Source organism: Protopterus annectens, chromosome 3.part1 (genome assembly GCF_019279795.1).
Source record: "Protopterus annectens isolate FY-2018-M chromosome 3.part1, PAN1.0, whole genome shotgun sequence".
Taxonomy (NCBI): Eukaryota; Metazoa; Chordata; order Ceratodontiformes; family Protopteridae; genus Protopterus; species Protopterus annectens.
The window spans coordinates 1,533,824,145-1,533,841,313 of record NC_056732.1 but is presented as its reverse complement, the minus strand read 5'-3'; the positions used below and the strand labels follow the sequence as shown (position 1 = coordinate 1,533,841,313).

Sequence of the window (17,169 nt, the reverse complement as noted above, 5' to 3'; positions counted from 1 at the left end):
ACAAAAGAGCTGTACTCAAATAAGATGCTGCTTCTCAACGGTTTTATACCAATAATAAAAAAGAAAGCAAACCAGTTACATTTCAAATGCAAAAAGATGTGGTAAACACAACTACATACTTTTCAGAATGGTACCATCTTTTCACTCCTTCAGTGGTACCCATAGAAAGCATTTTTCAGAGTCACATTTCTTCATGGCAAGCCATAACCATAGAAAAATGGGTTTTGTGAACAATGCAGTAGGACTATGCTGTACAATTTGTTAAAAACTGCATATGTGGATTGTTCATCAGATACCATCACATCAAGTACATGCTTTGCAGTTTATGGATCAGGTGTTAACAAAATTGCAATATAGATAGTACCTCCCAATTGGAGAGGTTAAGGTTTTTATCTGTGACTGTTTCTGATTCTAGAAAAGAGCAAAGATCACTTCTAGTTTTATCAAATCAGAACAACTTCATGCATACCAAATTTTTCAGGATGGGGACTATAAAGACTTTGATTCCTTTAACAGAACAAGACTCTTACATAGCAACTTTGATTAACAAAGATGGGTATCTTCGTATCCCAGTGAGACCACCTCACAGAATGTACCTCACATTCCAGATAATTCAGTGCTATTTTCTGTTCATTTCTGCCAGTTCTGGCTTTCCACAGCTATATAGTATTTACCACATTTTTAGTTGCTTTGTTTGAAATTTAAAATTAATCATCTTCCATATTTAGACAGTTACTTTATAGTGGCAAAAACATAGTACCTCACATAGATTACAGTTGTAGTCACTCTTCTTTGAAAGTAACAGTAAATTACAAGAAGTCTTTATATCCTTTAGTATCTGTAGTATTTCTGGAGCAATTGTGCTTATAAAATGTTCCCTCGCAGGCAAGGGTAAACATAGATCATTATGATCCTGACAGAGTGCTCTCAACAATTATTCATTGCATCATAGTATACCTTAACTTTAGAATAGGTAGTGCTTGTGGGTACAGCTATCGTTTTTTTTTGGTACTGATCTTAATTGGAGAGCTAGACTTCCTTTCAGTAAAGTGTATATAGTTCTTGTGCAATCGCTGTTAGTTAAAGGTAGATTTTTTTGAAAATGTATTTATTGAAGAGTCTGGGGAATTGCAGTATGTGTTCAAATGGAGATGAGAAGAAACAACTACATACACCACCCTGTCAGGCATTAGTGTGTGCATGTAAGCTGCAAGCTGGAAATGTATTCAAAGAAATGTTTTTTGAGTATTTTTTTTTATTTCAAAATGGCTGCTTTGTCAACATTACCATAGAATATAATTTGTCTTACAGGTGTAGACATAGACAAAGAGTCTTGAATTATTTTAAGTGTAGGGTGTAAATACATTCACATGTTTTCATCATATCATTTAGTCATTTCAGCCATCCATTAATTATTCATGTCACCTCACACAACAGCCATCTGTATTCCACACTTTCATCTGGCAGCTTCTTGCCTAAGTATGCATTTTAAAATGTGCATCCACATTCTCACTCTTCTAAAATGTTCTTACCTCTCTCTGTATGCATAAAAATGTCTCTTGTAGTGCAGTGTACACAGCACCATTTTTGTACATTGTATATTGTAGTTATCTTTGTTTAAATAAAAATATTTGTTTGATGGTACTTTTTTTTAGGTTATTTGGGCTGTGACTATTTTGTATGTAACTCGGACTTTCATTCTTGTACATTGCAATTTAATTATCTTTCATCCATCCATCCACAACTCCTTTTTCCCATTTTTTGCACGCAGAGATGAGATGTCACTTCAATAGTGACAATCATCTAGAGCCAAGGTTTACACTGTCAGGTGGCTAGCCGTGCCTTGGTAGTTCTTCCATTCCAAACACACACACACACACACACACACACACACACACACACACACACACACACACACACACACACACACACACCTATGGCCAATTTTCATTGTCCAATCCACCTACTGCATCTGTTTGGAATGTGGGAAGAAACCTACACAAACACAATCAAGGAGTTGCAGACTCCACACAGAATGTACCCCAGCCAAGAATTAAACTGGGAAACCTCTTGTTGTGAGGTGACAACGGTCTTCGCTGTGCCACCGCTTGTGAATTATTTTTATTTAAATAACAATAGTTTTTGATGGTATTGTTTTTTAAGTTACCTGAGTTATGACTGTAAATGGTCAAAGACTTATCAGTGCTCTACCCCAATAAAATGTAAAATAAATATGCATTTAACAAAATATTTAAAGGTGGGCTTTCAGTAGACTATCTGGACCAAAGGAAAATGGAGTAATGGTAATACTGATTGCAACAGGTGCTCCAGTAGTGAAGAAAAAAAAAAAGGCAATAATGGTAGATTTGTGGTAGTAAGGGCTATCAGCAGGATAAGAAGATTACAATGGCATGTATCTGTAATCCATCTAAAACTGCTGTTATGGAGCTTAGGACCATTTTGGGAAAATAATAAGCTTTCAGTAGGAGTATTTATGGGTGTAGACTACAAACTGATCTTAAATAGTGAGGACATATTGGGGCATAGAAGGGAAATGTAATGAAATAGTGTAGATTTTTGAAGGTGTACTTGAGAATATTTGATTTTTGGAATGGAATGTCAGAATTCAGTATCAGGAACTCAGAATTTATGTATTTTCCCAAAGATACAATAACTGGGCTAGACTGGATAAACGTAATGTTTCATGGGAACTTTTACTTAAACCAAAAGTTTTGTGATCTGTCCCAATACATTTATCAATTCATGTACCAATAAAAACTAAGTATGCAGGGTAACGTAAAAACAAGCCATTGGTACATTCCTACTTATCTGATAGAAAGAGAAAAGTTTAAGGAATGGGTTGTGGATGTGATTTGAAAGTTACCAAGAAAGATAAAAATTACTTTGTCAGTTAGTGGATAAAATGAAAATAGAATTATAAGTATGGTAGAAATAAGAGTGAAAAAGATATTTGAAAGGAGTAAGAAGAAATATTTAGAGGGTTGAGAAAGATATTGCAGAAGAAGAGAAGTCTCAGAACAAGAAGAGGAGGTACTGCAGAGTGTTAAAAGGTAGACAAAGGAATATTTGGATAATGTTCATGAGTATGGAAAGGCTGCTATTAAGCAACTGTTACTTGATAACTCTAAAAGGCAAAAATGTTTAGCACAATGACTTGGGCAACAGAGAGCAGAAAGAGTTTTATCCTACTTTTATTTGTCTATGGTAAGAAAAATAGAGATCCTATATTGGTAATAGACGTATTTCAGAAATGTCATGAAAGTATGTATAAAGTATGGAAATCGGAAACCAAGAAAGGAAACAAATGGTAATGTTTATGCAGGTTTAACTACACCAAGTTAGAGAAAGATGAGGATCACGGTTAACAGCTAAAATAGGAAGAGATGAGAAAAAATGTTATATAATCAGTCAACAGGGAAGTCTCCAGGGGGTCTGTATTATATGTTCGAAGTCTGGAAACTTCGAATCTCATATGAGCAAAGTTTTCAAACATTGAACATAAAATATAAACAAACTAAAAATAAAAAACCTACCTGGACGCTCTATGCAGGGGGGCAAGCCCCCCTGCACCCCCCACACCCCCCGCTACTTAACTATACCAACTCCAAGATCGCACTACATTGAAGTGAAGGGAAATATTCCCTACGGCGATCTCCGTTGAAATGTTTGATGTTTGAAAACTTTGCTCATATGATGTCGATCATATGAGATTCGAAGTTTTCAAACTTCGAACTTATAATATAGACCTGTCTCCAGGAATACATGACATTCATGTGTAAATTTTGGAGGAGTTAGGAGAAAAGGGAGAGTGGTAAAGATGTGGAAGGATTTCATTAATAATTTAAAACCAGAAGTGCCAGCATCTTGGAAGAAAGCTGAGATGGCCCAGAGAGGGTAAATGCCATTCAAATCCAGTTTCATATAGACCGATTTCAGTTTTTTTTAAAAACCATGATTATAAAGTGTTTTATGTCTGCGCTAGCTAAGAGAATAACAAAGGTATTACCAATTTTGATAGATCTGGAACAATGTTTTTTTTGAAGAGAGGCAAATAGTGGATGATATTAATAGAAAAAAACAATGATGTAGAGGAAAGCAGAGTATAAAAAAAATGCTATTCTTGGGGGGCCTTGATACAGCATTTATTGGGATTTTATAAGTTCAATAATGGTAGTATTTGCATTGTGTGATAGAATAACAGTGTTAATAAAAAGTATATATGATGGGTCAAAGGTAAGAATTAAGGTGGGAGGGTTCCTGTATGACCGGCTGGAATGAGGCAAGGATGTCCTTTTCCCCTTTTATTATTTGCTTTATTTTTAGAGCTGTTATCAAAGAAAATGAGAGATTCAAAATTACCAAGGTATAACTGGTATAGTAATCAAGAAGAGTTTGCTTTACTTACAGTGAAATTATTTTGTTCCTGATAAATCCAGAAAATAACATTTTAGTGTTGTGGACTGTTTTGTGATAGCTTCATTTCTTTTTGGGATATAAAATAAATTAAGATAATATAAAAGTTATAAATGTAAACTGTGTACCCACACATGATTTGGTTCAGCAATACCCGTAATTATAATGACAAAATGAAGAATTTGTGTGTATGGATTAAAATAATTTTGTCATGGTAGCTAAAGATATATAGGAAGAAACTAAAATGTATTACAAAAATAGAGAAACTGGAAGCTTTTGATTATGGGTATGGATAGTGTAAAAGTTTTTATTCCCTTTAGTCTTAGATAAAAGATACGCATATTTCACTGTACCAGAGGGAAAGTTGTGGATGATGATAAATAGGCAGTTATTTGTTGGTGTAACATCATTACCCAGTTGTTCCATGGGGAGACTCAACTTAACTCTTCCTACCCAGAAAGCATATTGACCAGCCACTCTACCCCCACCCCGTTATTTATCAGTAACTCCAGGGTTTTAGAACCATGAGGAAAAAAGAGACTGCCATACTTTAGTAAACGTAAGTGTTCCACTCTTCCATAGTTACATAGTTTGTTTTGTATGTACCTAGTGTACTAAAAATATATTATCATTAAAGCCATATCTTCCACAAAGCAGAATAACTCCTTTGATGATGGGGGAAGTCATTAAATAGGTCTCAATCAGCAGAAACCTGACAAGTGACCCTGCGATACAGAGACCTGATGATGCTGTGTTTCTGTATGTACTGTGTTGCTAGATGACAGCCATTTCTTTGGGAAGGCTGTATGAACAGTGTTATGTATTGCATAAACTAAGCCCATTTTTTAGTTTGCACCGAAGAAATAGAAGAAAGGACGAGCAGTAGAAGCAGAAAGGAAACGTTACTGGTTCTGTTTTTATTTTGCACAGAATGTTAATTGTATTTTGTTCGCAACAGTTTAGACATACACTAGAGAATGTTTATCAGCAGTACAAGTCATCAGACTGGGGCCATAGACTAAAGGTTGGTGCATTTTTTTCATTCCAGTAAATGAGGCGAGAGAGTGAGTGAGTGCAGACTGTTGGACTACCACAGTTTTTATTGCTTACATACTGTTGTGAACTAACTTGTTTGACTTGAAAGAATTGCATGCTTTGAATAAAGGTTCGACTATAGTAATTAAGATACCCTTTAATAGAAGTGATTTAGTTTTAAAGTGGCAGAAAAAAAAAGTACTGCAGTTATGATTAAGAGGAAGCAGGAAAAACAGCTTGACCTAAAGGATCTGCAATAGCAGTATTAAGGAAAGTGTCAATTTTTAAAGTCATTTGCATGATAGCATATATCTTATAATGAATATAACTGAGAAATGGTACATTACCTTTGCAAATGTAACTAGTATACAGTAGGTTTATATCGACTCATACTCTACAATTAGCAGTAGATCACCTTTAAAGCTAATGGGAATAACATTTAAATTGTGTTTGGTAAAAATATTATTTATTGATTAGAAGCATGTAGCTGATGCATTAATGGTATGCTTGTGAATTTGATTTAAATGTCAAACATTCATCAGTAGTATACGGGTCTATATTACATTATCGAAAAGCCATTGTATCGAACGGCTTTTCTTCGACACATAAAACTCTAACTCTTATAATAGCAAAAACCTGAATGAGAAATTTTTTTCCCTGGGAAAGAAATCGCTAGCCCTACCACGAACTACACACTACTTTAAACATAAAGTGGGGGGCTTTGCCCACCACACCCCCCTTACTAAATATACCAACTCCAGGATCGCACTACAGTGCGGAAAAGGGCAAACTCACAAGGATGGCCAAGCGGTTTCTTTCCCAGGGAAAGAATTCCCTCATTCGGGTGTTCGCTGTTATAAGAGTTCAACTTCCATTCGATATAATAACTTTTCGATAACGTAATATAGACCCTTAGTATACAGCTAACACATTTCATGGATGTTGACATTGGTACTTAACTACCATCCTTGAAGGGACAGGGCATGTGATACTAGATTAGTTGGGGGGGGATACTACAGTATTCTGGCAAATGTAGCATTTTACAGGCAGTTTATATAGGCTTTCTGCAATGAAGAGAAGGGCTACTTAGGAGCATCTTTTTTACTTTGCACTATATTTATTCCTTTCGGCATGTACCTCGCAAAGCACATGCAGCAGTTGAAGAGACCACAGAGGATCCTCACAGGGAGAATCTAGGGCCTCAATACAATATACAGATAGGCTAAAAGCCCTGTCCCTCTACTCAGTTTCATACAGACTCCTCAGAGGTGACCCCTCTCTGGTATACAAGGCGATCACTGACCCCGCATTGATGGGACTGCTGCATATCCACAAGTCAAGCTCCACTCGAGTAACTCGCACACATGGCCTCAACCTGGTCTGTGGCATCAACAGGACTTGTTGGTGGGACAGATGTGTCCCAGAGACTCCCCCATCTATGGAATAGACTCCCTCTCCACGTCATGCAGAGTTCTTCTTTACCCCTTTAAGCGAACCTGGATAACTGGATGGTAAACAGAAAATATACCCCTGGGATTCCACTTGTGTCCCTGCTGGTCAGGGGTGTCAGGTAATGACCTGTCTAAATATGGGCTAAACTCTTGTCTAGCCTTATAAGGGCCTCTGGGGCAATAGCCTAGTAACCCTCTATGATCCTATTCTTAGATTTTAGGTGATATTATTAAAGTCCTTGGATATAATCTCTGAAGACCAAAAAAAGATTAATTTTGTCCTGCGTGATTTTTGTAAGGCTTCTCCAAGTAATTAACTTTATTGAGTTGTGAGTTTTAATTGAAGCCTTCTTGAACAGGATCCTTCATAACTGTCTTGGCAGTGCATTTGTTTGCCATAATAATTGGGTGCATAATTCACATCTTATGATTGTAAGATATGTTGTGCATCTTGGGTGTATTTAAAGCCTTCTTAATGTCCAGGGATTGAATTTTATGATGTGAAGTATCAGCTGTGAGGAGTCGAACTGATAGCAGAACCAGGAAAGAATCTGGGAGTGTTGAACACATCTAATTAGACAACCAGCAGCAGGGAGTGGTAGCAATAATTTTTTTTCCTTAGCAGGATCGATTCAAGAAACAAAGGTGTAATTCTTCCACTTTACAGGGCATTGCTCAGACCTCACTTTGAATACTAAGTGCAGTCATGGAGACTGTATAAGGAAAATGACATTAGGAGTCCAAAAGAACTTCAGAGGAAAGCTACCAGAAAGATCCTTGGGATGGACTGGAAGAAATATGACCACAGGTTAGAGGAACTCTTGTTCTTCTCACTTGAAAGCAAAAGAGACAGGGTGCATGATAATTATTCCTGGGTTCATAAACTCAAATGCCATGGAACAACTAGTCACCATCCCCACAAGAGGTGAAAACATACTTGATCTCATCATCACGAACATGGGATCAAAATGTTCAACACCGAAGTATACCCTCACTGGTGAGATCAGATCATAAACTAATCTCGCTGGAGGTCCTCATCCCGACCCACCTGAAACAAAAAGACCACAGTGAAAAACTTCTCAAAAGCCGATTTCACACTTCTAAAAACTAGTGTGGTCTCCTTTAAGGCCCCTGAGCCAGTGGTAAACATTACTCAAACCGCTGAATCACTTACAAATGCCTTCTACCAGCACCTACAGGACTGCATGGATCAGGCAATCCCAAACAAAACTAAGACTCTCTGTACCAAAGGCAAGCGTCCAGTCTGGTGGACCCCAGCCATAAACAAGCTCTACAACAAAAGGAGGAAGCTACTACAAGATAGAGCAAAATCCTTGAAAGGTAAGACACCTTTGATCATTATAAGTAAAAACTAAGAGCTCTCATAAAATCATCCAAGGCAAATTTTGAGAGAAAAATCGCCAAGGACTCTAAAGACAATCATAAGGCCTTCTTTAGCTATGTTAGAAACCTAGGAGGAAACTCCCAGATATGCTCAGAATTAGTTCAAAATGATGTGAAAATTACTGAACCTACACACATTGCTAACATACTGGCTGACAGGTTCAGTGCAAACTTCTCCCCCTCCCCAAAAGGAGAGATATCTATTCCAGAGGATTGTAGCCCCAAACATCTCCAACGCCCAGGTGAGAACTGCCCTCACTAAGGCAAAAACACAGCATCCATGGGACGGATGGTGTCCCCGGCTGTGTGCTTCATGAACTCAACGAGAATTAAACCCACAGTTAGGTCACCTGTTTAGTCCTAGCCCCACCTCAGGATACGTGCCCAAGGAGTGGCGCACGGCGACTGTGGTCCCACTTCATAAGGGCGGTGCCGCCCCAGACCCTGGAAATTACTGCCCCATTAGCTTGCCAAGCCTTATCTGCAAAGCCATGGAGAGGATCCTAGTGGAACTCATAAATAAAGACATAGGGACCTTGCAGACTTTGGATCCAACAGTTTGGCTTTGTCAAAGGCAGATCTTGCCTCTTAAACTTGGTTGACTTTTCGAGACAGTCACCAAGGCCATTGATGAGGGAAAGGCAGTCCATACAGCCTACCTCGACCTGGCAAAGGCCTTGACACAATACCCCACTCAGGTATCATCGAAAAACTCATCAGCTTGAATGTAAACCCATACATCACAAGATGGGTTGCAAACTGGCTAGCGACAGAACCCACAGGGTCAGAGTTGCTGGAGCCATGTCAGACTCAAAGCCTGTCACAAGTGGTGTCCCACAGGGCTCAGTCCTGGGTCCACTCTTGTTCGGCATCTACTTTTCTGAAGTACAAGCAAACACAGGAGGGTTATGGCTGACAAAGTTTGCAGATGACTGCAAACTGGGCGCCATAGTCGAAAACACATCTGACACAGATATCCTCCAGAAGGGCCTCACAGAAGCGGATAACTGGTGCCAGAGCCATGGCCTGAAGTTAAACGCCAAAATGCATAGTCATACCCTTCGGGAAAAACAAGGTTACCCCTAGCTACCATATAGGTGACAATCCACTGAGCACAGAAAAAGTCATCAGGGATCTGGGGACCCAAGTTGACAGTAGTCTTCGTTTGACACTCATGTTGCTAAAGTAGTTAGGAAAACCTTCTATATCGCCCACCTGATCATGAAGGGATTCACATCTAGATCAAGGGAGGTCATCGTCCCCTGTACTCATCACTCATTAGACCTATGATTGAGTACAATGCCCGTTCGAATGTATCTGACCAGACACCTGATGCAGCTTGAAAGGCCCCAAAAGTTCCTCACCAAAAGGATAAAGGGTCTCAAAAATATGTCTTATGCTGCCCGACTGAAAGAACTCCAGCTCTATTCAGTCTCATACGCTTGCTCAGAGGTGACCTGTGCCTGACATATAAGGCCATGTCAAACCCAGATTTGATGAATATGCTTCACCTCAAAAAATCTAGATCCTCAGAACCACAAGGGCGGAGACTTAAACCTTGACACGGTTATAAATAGAACGTGCTGGAGGGACAGATTCATCACCCAGAGACTCCCTATGCTGTGGAACAAAATCCCGGTACATGTGAGGCAGAGCACCTCGCTGGCCTTGTTCAAGAGGAATCTTGACCAATGGATGGGAGATCGCAGATATACCCCAGGGATTACTTCAGTGTCACTGCTTGACAGAGGCACAGAAAAATGATAGGCATAGTTTTTATTCAAACTAAAGGGGTGGCGAAAGCCACATAACTATGGGCTAGGCTTATAAATGCCCTTGGGCAGATAGCCTAGTATGAACCTATGAACCTATGAACCTAAATCCAGTTTCATATAGACCGATTTCAGTTTTTTTTAAAAACCATGATTATAAAGTGTTTTATGTCTGCGCTAGCTAAGAGAATAACAAAGGTATTACCAATTTTGATAGATCTGGAACAATGTTTTTTTTTGAAGAGAGGCAAACAGTGGATGATATTAAAAACAATGATGTAGAGGAAAGCAGAGTATAAAAAAAACGCTATTCTTGTTGGGCCTTGATACAGAGAAAGCATTTGCTGGGATTTTATAAGTCGGATAATGGTAGTATTTGCATTGTGTGATAGAATAACAGGGTTAATAAGAAGGATATATGATGGGTCAAAGGTAAGAATTAAGGTGGGAGGGTTCCTCTATGACAGGCTGGAATGAGGCAAGGGATGTCCTTTTCCCCTTTTATTATTTGCTTTATTTTTAGAGCTGTTATCAAAGAAAATGAGAGATTCAAAAATACCAAGGTATAACTGGTATAGTAATCAAGAAGAGTTTGCTTTACTTACAGTGAAATTATTTTGTTCCTGATAAATCCAGAAAAGAACATTTTAGTGTTGTGGACTGTTTTGTGATAGCTTCATTTCTTTTTGGGATATAAAATACATTAAGATAATATAAAAGTTATAACTGTAAACTGTGTACCCACACATGATTTGGTTCAGCAATACCCGTAATTATAGGGACAAAATGAAGAATTTGTGTGTATGGATTAAAATAATTTTGTCATGGTAGCTAAAGATATATAGGAAGAAACTAAAATGTATTACAAAAATTGAGAAACTGGAAGCTTTTGATTATGAGTATGGATAGTGTAAAAGTTTTTATTCCCTTTAGTCTTAGATAAAAGATACGCATATTTCACTGTACCAGAGGGAAAGTTGTGGATGATGATAAATAGGCAGTTATTTGTTGGTGTAACATCATTACCCAGTTGTTCCATGGGGAGACTCAACTTAACTCTTCCTACCCAGAAAGCATATTGACCAGCCACTCTACCCCCACCCCGTTATGTATCAGTAACTCCAGGGTTTTAGAACCATGAGGAAAAAAGAGACTGCCATACTTTAGTAAACGTAAGTGTTCCACTCTTCCATAGTTACATAGTCTGTTTTGTATGTACCTAGTGTACTAAAAATATATTATCATTAAACCCATATCTTCCACAAAGCAGAATAACTCCTTTGATGATGGGGGAAGTCATTAAATAGGTCTCAATCAGCAGAAACCTGACAAGTGATCCTGCGATACAGAGACCTGATGATGCTGTGTTTCTGTATGTACTGTGTTGCTAGATGACAGCCATTTCTTTGGGAAGGCTGTATGAACAGTGTTATGTATTGCATAAACTAAGCCCATTTTTTAGTTTGCACCGAAGAAATAAAAGAAAAGACGAGCAGTAGAAGCAGAAAGGAAACGTTACTGGTTCTGTTTTTATTTTGCACAGAATGTTAATTGCATTTTGTTCGCAACAGTTTAGACATACACTAGAGAATGTTTATCAGCAGTACAAGTCACCAGACTGGGGCCATAGACTAAAGGTTGGTGCATTTTTTTCATTGCAGTAAATGAGGCGAGAGAGTGAGTGAGTGCAGACTGTTGGACTACCACAGTTTTTATTGCTTACATACTGTTGTGAACTAACTTGAAAGAATTGCATGATTTGAATAAAGGTTCGACTATAGTAATTAAGATACCCTTTAATAGAAGTGATTTAGTTTTAAAGTGGCAGAAAAAAAAGTACTGCAGTTATGATTAAGAGGAAGCAGGAAAAACAGCTTGACCTAAAGGATCTGCAATAGCAGTATTAAGGAAAGTGTCAATTTTTTAAGTCATTTACATGATAACATATATCTTATAATGAATATAACTGAGAAATGGTACATTACCTTTGCAAATGTAACTAGTATACAGTAGGTTTAGATCGACTCATACTCTACAATTAGCAGTAGATCACCTTTAAAGCTAATGGGAATAACATTTAAATTGTGTTTGGTAAAAATATTATTTATTGATTAGAAGCATGTAGCTGATGCATTAATGGTATGCTTGTGAATTTGATTTAAATGTCAAACATTTATCAGTAGTATACGGGTCTATATTACATATCGAAAAGCCATTGTATCGAACGGCTTTTCTTCGACCCATAGAACTCCTTAACTCTTATAATAACAAAAACCTGAATGAGAAATTTTTTTCCCTGGGAAAGAAATCGCTAGCCCTACCACGAACTACACACTACTTTAAACATAAAGTGGGGGGGCTTTGCCCGCCACACCCCCCTTACTAAATATACCAACTCCAGGATCGCACTACAGTGCGGAAAAGGGCAAACTCACAAGGATGGCCAGGCGGTTTCTTTCCCAGGGAAAGAATTCCCTCATTCGGGTGTTCGCTGTTATAAGAGTTCAACTTTTACAGGTAGATGAAAATCCATTCGATATAATGACTTTTCGATAACGTAATATAGACCCGTAGTATACAGCTAACACATTTCATGGATGTTGACATTGGTACTTAACTACCAACCTTGAAGAGACAGGGCTGCATGTGATACTAGATTAGTTGGGGGGGGTACTACAGTATTCTGGCAAATGTGGCATTTTACAGGCAGTTTATATAGGCTTTCTGCAATGAAGAGAAGGGCTACTTTTGAGCATCTTTTGTACTTTGCACTATATTTATTCCTTTCGGCATGTACCTCGCAAAGCACATGCAGCAGCTGAAGAGACCACAGAGGATCCTCACAGGGAGAATCTAGGGCGTCAATACAATATACAGATAGACTAAAAGCCCTGTCCCTCTACTCAGTTTCATACAGACTCCTCAGAGGTGACCCCTCTCTGGTATACAAGGCGATCACGGACCCTGCATTGATGGGACTGCTGCATATCCACAAGTCAAGCTCCACTAGAGTAACTCGCACGCATGGCCTCAACCTGGTCTGTGGCATCAACAGGACTTGTTGGTGGGACAGATGTGTCCCAGAGACTCCCCCATCTATGGAATAGACTCCCTCTCCACGTCAAGCAGAGTTCTTCTTTACCCCTTTAAGCGAACCTAGATAACTGGATGGTAAACAGAAAATATACCCCTGGGATTCCACTTGTGTCCCTGCTGGTCAGGGGTGTCAGGTGCTGACCTGTCTAAATATGGGCTAAACTCTTGTCTAACCTTATACGAGCCTCTGGGACAATAGCCTAGTAACCCTCTATGATCCTTTTCTTAGATTTTAGGTGATATTATTAAAGTCCTTGGATATAATCTCTGAAGACCAAAAATAGATTAATTTTGTCCTGCATGATTTTTGTAAGGCTTCTCCAAGTAATTAACTTTATTGAGTTGTGAGTTTTAATTGAAGCCTTCTTGAACAGGATCCTTCATAACTGTCTTGGCAGTGCATTTGTTTGCCATAATAATTGGGTGCATAATTCACAACTTATGATTGTAAGATATGTTGTGCATCTTTGGTGTATTTAAAGCCTTCTTAATGTCCAGGGATTGAATTTTATGATGTGAAGTATCAGCTGTGAGGAGTCGAACTGATAGCAGAACCAGGAAAGAATCTGGGAGTGTTGAACACATCTAATTAGACAACCAGGAGCAGGGAGTGGTGGCAATAAATAGAATTCTACGTTTTTTCCTTAGCAGGATAGATTCAAGAAACAAGGGTGTAATTCTTCCACTTTACAGGGCATTGCTCAGACCTCACTTTGAATACTAAGTGCAGTCATGGAGACTGTATAAGGAAAATAACATTAGGAGGCCAAAAGAACTTCAGAGGAAAGCTACCAGAAAGATCCTTGGGATGGACTGGAAGAAATATGACCACAGGTTAGAGGAACTCTTGTTCTTCTCACTTGAAAGCAAAAGAGACAGGGTGCATGATAATTATGTATAAGTTCAGGCCAGGGAAATGTGAAGTGTTCATTCTGAACAGGTAAGACAGAGGGGAGAATGAAGGGGCACAGGCAGCAGCTTTTAAGGAGTAACTACTTCTTGGATATTAGATGGTAGTTTTTCCCCAGAGAGGCGTGTGCACCCTTGGAATGAATTGCCAAGAATGGGTGATGGAGGGAGAATCCACAGAGACATTCCAGAGAGCAAGGGGTAGATGGAAAAAGGGGAAGGGGAAGGTAAGAGTTAAGATACTTAAATGGGCAGACCAGATACATTTATGTGGAGTTTTCTCCAAGGTGCAAAATCTGAATTTTACTACATTGCAGGCAAACATTCTGATACCAAATGTCACCTGTGGTCAGATCTGACTGCTACCATCTAAGGAACATAACTCAAATAGTGTGGTTCAAGCACTGATCAGGTCTCATCTCAACTCCTGCACTGCTGTTTATTTGGGACTTACTGGCTGTGAGCTGGATAGGTTACAGCTTTTGCAGAACATGATGTGTGTTTTGGTGTTGGCATTCAACACATCATCTGTGGAGTCTGCTTTGGCTTTCAGCTAGTTACAGGGTCAGCTGTAAAGTTCTATTGCTAGCTTGTAAAACATTACATATTCTGAGCTCTTTATGTGAAAGAACTTTTGGTACCCTTATAGCCAACTCTGGATCTCTACTCCATGGACTGGTAGTGATGTCCAGGATGAGGTTGTATGCATCCACAAATGCACTTTTTTATGTCGAGCAGCTAACCTTTAAGATTCACTGTCTTGGAAGCTTCAGGAGTGCCCCCACTGAGGATAAATTCTTAAAGTAAAACAGTGTCTTTCTCTGATATTTTGATTGTAGTTGTCCTAATGTGTGTTTAACTTACTGTATTGTTTACATTTCATATTTGTTTTCTCTGTTTTTTATTGTACTGAGAGTGTGCATTGCACACAAATAATGCTTGATTAATTGATTGGAGTGGTGTTTAAGGGACAGCATAGTGTGAGGATGCCTTGAGCCATACCCATATTCTGCTGAAGGGATTATACATCTCACCTGGCCTAGAAATGCTTTGGCAGCCCCCAAAATGAGATGGAATCTGAGAATGGAAAAAGGGAAACTTAGTTTGCAATGCTTATTCTGCTGCCTTAGCAACCTTTGCCAGAAAAAGCTGATGGCATTCATTGAGTGGAAATATGGTTGATAACTCTGATAGAAAGAACACTCGAAGAATTTGAGGGGACAAAGAACAGCATTGTTTTCCTGTCTATTCAACACGCATGGAATACTTCAGCAGTTCCAAATGTTTTTGTCATTCATTCTTTAATGTATCCATTTGCTTTGTTATTTGAGCTCGTGTTAAGTGGAGTCTTTCCAAGGGCCCACTTTCAGCCATGACATGGAATCAAAGAAAATACATTTAGGTGAAGGCATACACTGAGTTGTACTTATATAATAATTCAGTAACTGTTTTTTTTTTTATATCAAACTCACATGGCTAATAGGTATACACTCACGCCCATATATGACATTCCATAACCCTTGTGACATGTGCCAAGATAACTCAGTGAAACAGTTACTCATGCAAATCTGATCAAAGAGCAAATAGAAAAAAATGGCATGCTATATACTGTAGCAGGTAACATATTTTATACTTGCATTTTATTTGTTTTACATAGCTTTTTTATTTTGGTGACCAGAGGACCATTTATAGATGGTCTGCAAGCTACCAGATCTAATTTCTTGGTTAAGTCAGGTTGACTGATTCCTGTTTTGTAAATACCCAAAGTTCATCTGTCAGGTGTTGCTTGAGTTTTGTGAGAAAAGCTGAGAGGGTGGTTATTGACCTTAATGTACTTGGAAAAGAGTTCCTAAGTTTTAGATATCTGAATATAAATGGCATTCCTGTAAGTAATACAGAATGGGAGGCTGTTATTAGAGTAATTTGTGAAGATAAAGAAGAGCACAGAATTCTTTTCAGAGCTGTAAGGAAATGGCACTGGTCATGCAACAGCAATTTGAACTGAGTAAAACTAAATGCTCTTAGTCAGGAATGCTGTCTATGTCATATGGAGGAATTAATTGAGGACGGACACCGTCAACAGATGATGGTTAGCTGTTGAGGAACAGAAAAAATAATAATAAAAGTATAAATCTACAAGTTTTGAGGATTAGAATTTTCTCTCTTCAGTGTTCATGGAACAAATGGTAACAATAGGTCAGGGAGTACTGCCATTTAGGTTGTAATCCAAGAGCTTGCCTGTTAAAAGATATAAGATCTTGTAGCATGTTGTCATGAAAGAAGGCAGTTTATATCAGCAGTAACTATTACTGAAGAATTCAAGTATAAACCCAAGTATTTTTAAAAGGAACAATTCAAATCTGTATATTGTTGGAAATAGAAGCTATCCAAAAGTTTGGATCTTTTCATTCTGTACAGACTCCCAAAACTACATAGCTATAGTTTTGGTCAGGTTAATGTTCTGACCTATTGCAAAGAAGCAGTTGAGGATTTTTCTTCGAGCCTGGATAAGAGTTTCACTTACAATATTCGGGGAATGTTCAGGAAAAAAATAGAGCCAAGCTATTGGTAGGCACATATTCTTAACAGGCTGTGATAGAGTGGGATTGATGTGAGTTGATACTAGAATAAATAGAATAGGTGCCCACCATAGAGGCTTCAGAAACAACTTTGATAATGGGGATTGGGGGGACATGACTGATTTGAACTCTGTAGAATCAGTTGATGAGACAGATGTCTTATCCATTTTAAGGTATCTTTGTCCAGACTGTATTTATTTAGCTCACAAGAATGAGCACTTGTGAAATATTCAAGTACTTTGGAAAGAGCCACAAAGGTGTACCTTTGAGGGCATCCTGCCTGAATTCCTTGCTTCTGGATGGTTTTAGTAATGGAGAAGACGGCAATCATTATACAGTGACCCACCATCAACCCAAGCTGTTCATTTCATTCATTGCATGGTTGCCCTTTATGAGCAGCTTGTTGGCTAAATGGCTATGTTTTCTGCCTCACAGCTGTAGGACCTGGAGTTTGCATGTTCTTTACATGTCTGTGTACATTCTCAGTAG

General features: G+C 38.5%; 1 protein-coding gene across 2 annotated transcripts in view; it reads left to right on the top strand.

Annotated features, from left to right (window-relative positions):
• The window catches only part of LOC122798555 (autophagy-related protein 9A-like), a 1,089,020-nt gene that overhangs the window by 1,012,829 nt on the left and 59,022 nt on the right, over nt 1-17,169 (top strand). The gene's annotated exons all lie outside the window — the stretch shown is intronic.